This window comes from Schistocerca serialis, chromosome 3 (assembly GCF_023864345.2).
Source record: "Schistocerca serialis cubense isolate TAMUIC-IGC-003099 chromosome 3, iqSchSeri2.2, whole genome shotgun sequence".
In the NCBI taxonomy this organism is placed as follows: Eukaryota; Metazoa; Arthropoda; class Insecta; order Orthoptera; family Acrididae; genus Schistocerca; species Schistocerca serialis.
This window is the reverse complement of record NC_064640.1, coordinates 142,353,987-142,357,856: the sequence shown is the minus strand read 5'-3', so window position 1 is coordinate 142,357,856 and position 3,870 is coordinate 142,353,987. Positions and strand designations below refer to the sequence as shown.

General features: G+C 42.3%; 1 non-coding gene across 1 annotated transcript; it reads right to left on the bottom strand.

Moving 5' to 3' along the window:
* Positions 1–3,085: 3,085 nt before the first annotated feature.
* Positions 3,086–3,160, bottom strand: Trnas-cga (transfer RNA serine (anticodon CGA)). The gene has a single exon. It is a non-coding gene; the product is annotated as a tRNA-Ser (tRNA).
* Between the last annotated feature and the right edge of the window lie 710 nt (positions 3,161–3,870).

Genomic DNA, 3,870 nt, shown 5'->3' with positions numbered 1-3,870 from the left:
GTGTAACCGAAATTTAGCGGATTTCTTTTAGTACTCATGTGGATGACTTCATACTTTTTATCACTCAGAGTCAATTGTGACTTTTTGCGCCAGACAGAGATCTTGTCTAAATCATTTTGTAATTCATTTTGTACATATGATTCAATTAAAAAACGGTAAATGACAGCTTCATCTGCAAACAATCTAAGAAAGGTGCTTAGATTTTCTCCTAAATCTTTTATATAGATAAGGAGCAATAGAGGGCCTGTAGCACTTCCTTGGGGAACGCCAGATATTACTTCTGTTTTACTCGATGACTTTCCGTCAGTCATTATGGACAGTGACCTTCCTCACGTGAAATCACGAATCCGGTCACACAACTGTCACGATCCTCCATAGACACTCAATTTAATTAGAAGTCACTTGTGGGGAACGGTGTCAAAAGCATTCTAGAAATCTAAAAATATGGAATCAATATGACGCCCCCTGTCGATAGCACTCATTGCTTAGTGAGAATAAAGAGCTATTTTCTGAATGTGTGTCAGCTATTTATCAATAAAACTTTTTCTTCGAGGTCATTCTTACTGTTTGAGCGCAGTATACGCTCCAAAATCCGACTGCAAATCGATGTTACTGATATGGGTCAGTATTTCACAGGACAATTAGCCTCGTTTCACATGCAGTCAAAGTGATGTTAAGAATAAATAATAAGAGACCTGAAAAAGTAATGGAGGAGAATCTTGGCGAGGAGAAGTTTGGCTTTAGACGGAATACGGGCACCAGAGTTGCAATAGGGCTTCTACGAATCTTGGGAGAAAGGTTTATTGAAAAAGGAAGAGAGCTTTATATGTGCTTCATCGATCTAGAAAAGACATTTGACAATGTGTTTTGCGACAAGCTGACGACTATAATGAGGAAAAAGAGAGTGGACTGGAAAACCAGAAGACTTGTAAACTCATTACATCTTAATCACAAAGCCTCAGTTAAAGCGAGAGGAGAAAGCACAAAGTGGATCGGACTAGGAAAAGGAACAAGACAAGGATGCTGTCTATCACCGACCCTTTTCAACTTCCACTTGATGATATAACTGGCCAATGCTCATTAGATGACGAAGGAGTAGGAAGAAGAGTAGGGTGTTTGAGGTTTATTGATGACATGGTCCTTCTAGCCACAGGGGAGAAAGAATTATAGGTTTTAGTGGACACCATTCAAGCTAACGGAAAAAATTATGGAATGAAAATTAACACAAAGAAAACAAAAGTATCGGCACTAGGAGGGAATAAAGAAATAAAAATTATGCTGAATGGAGAAATATTAGAACAGATGGAAAATTTTAAGTATCTTGGAAGCCAGATAGACACCGACTGGAGGTGCAGCGCAGAAATTAAAACAAGGATGGCAATGCCAAAATAGGCTTCTTATAAGGAAAGGAGAATCTTCTGCAGCAGTCTGGACAGAGAACTCAGGAAAAGACTCATAAAATGTTTTGTATGGAGTGTTCTTCTGTGTGGCGCTGAAACATGAACTTTGAGGAAGAAAGACAGAGAACCGCTAGAGGCTTTTAAGATGTAGACATGGCGGAGGATGGAAAGAATAAGTTGGATGGACATAGTAAAAAATGAAAAGGTACTGCGGAGAGTGGGAGGGAAAAGACAGTAGACGTAATAATAAGACAGTAGACAGTAGATGTAATAATAAGAAGAAAAAGAAATTGGTTTGTTGCATATATTAAGAAAGAATGACGAACTGATAAAAACAGTTTTAGAAGGTTATGTAGAAGGGAAAAGGAAGCGAGGAAGGAAGAGATTTCAGATACTGGATGATGTGATGGACGGTACAACATACAGCAGCCTTAAGAAGGAAGCAATGAGTCGCAGAAAATGGAGAGGCAAAGGACCTGCTAATATAGCAGAAAACTGATGATGATAATGACTCATACATCCTTTCTTGGATACTGGTGTGATTTGTACTACAAGTTTCCAGTCTTAGGGTATGGATCTTTCTACGAACACGCGGTTGTATGTCATTCCTATGTGTAGAGTTACTGTATCAGCAAACTCTGAAAGGAACCCGACTGATATACAATCTGGGCCGGAGGCCTTGCCTTTATTCAGTGGTTTAAGCTGCTTTGCTACTCCAAGGATACCTACTTCTAAGTTATAAATTATAGAGTGTAGCAATCAGTGGTCCTTTTTAGATTTTATTATGTAAATCCGGATTTCGGCTAGTAACTAGCCATTCTCAATGCGCTATTTTTTATTCTCTATGCATGTAAGTCCCTGTTGTTTGGGAGTCAGTCACAGTTCTTTATAAGTCACATACAGTCGCTGAGTGCATCCACTTTCCGAATGGAATGCAACCTGGTGTTTCTAAGTTACTCATGTTGGCGGTTGTTCTTGATTCAAATTCTTTACTTCGTCTTCTTATGTGAAGGAATTTAGAAAAACCGTGTTTAATAACTCGATTTACTGTGGCACTGTCGTCAATAACGTCACCATTGTTATCGCGCAGTGAAGGTACTGATTGCGTCTTGCTGCCGGTATACTTTACATACGATCAGGATCTCTTTGGGTTTCCTGCCAGATGTCGAGAGAGAGTTTCCTTATGGAATCTATTAAAAGCGTCTCGCATTGAAGTTCGTGCTAAATTTCAAGCTCCTGTGAAGCTTCGGCAGTCTTTTAGATTTTGCGTTCTTTTTTCGTTGCTTCTGCAACAGTTTTCTTACCTGTTTTGTGTACCATGGGGGATCAGTATCATCTCTTCTTAATTTATTCGGTATACAGGGTGTCTCCGTAAGAGCGTGCAAAAATTTAACAGGACATAGAGGATGCTCCACTGAACAATTTGAGGTAGGGAACTTGGGGTCAGAGAGCCAGCTTAAGGAGATAATAGGAATAAAACCACATTACTGTGTGCTTTCTTATTTACATTAGTTAACTGCAAATACCATCATTGACACAATGAACGTACCATTTGTACTATATCTTACAAAATGTGCTGAAACTCACGGCCATCAACCTGAATGCAAGCATGACATCGGCGAACAAGATTCTGACGCACACTGACAAATATCTCTGGTGCGAAACTTCCTGCCAGATTAAAACTGTGTGCCGGACCGAGACTCGAACTCGGGACCTTTGCCTTTCGCGGGCAAGTGCTCTACCAACTGAGCTACCCAACCACGACTCACGCCCCGTCCTCACAGCTTTACTTCTGCCAGTACCTCGTCTCCTACCTTCCAAACTTTGCAGAAACTCTCCTGCTAACCTTGCAGAACTAGCACTCCTAAAAGAAAGGATATTGCGGAGACATGGCTTAGCCACAGCCTGGGGGATGTTTCCAGAATGAGATTTTCACTCTGCAGCGGAGTGTGCGCTGATATGAAACTTCGTGGCAGATTAAAACTGTGTGCCCGACCGAGACTCGAACTCGGGACCTTTGCCTTTCGCGGGGAAGGTAGGAGACGAGGTACTGGCAAAAGTAAAGCTGTGAGGACGGGGCGTGAGTCGTGCTTGGTAGAGCACTTGCCCGAGACATTTTTAGTACCAACATGAGCCACCACCTGCAGCTGGCTGCACCCTGTAATCTTTAGGGCTTCCGGAAGCACCCACTTCCATCTGGAATGATTCCTACATGTAGTGACAAGGAGTTCACACTGAATTCTTTCCCTCCTTCGCGGCTATATCCCTAAGGGACCCCATTACACGCCTAACGTTGGTGCTCCCAACAACCAGTAATCCAACCCTCTGTGTACGCTCAGACCTCGTGGGTCGAGAAGCTTCCTCTGGAACGGGGCGATCGACTTCATCTGGCTCTGGGACTTCGTCAGCCACAGATAGAGCTCTAAACCTGTTAGTGAGACGAATCGGGGAGGCCCTACGATCGGCCCCC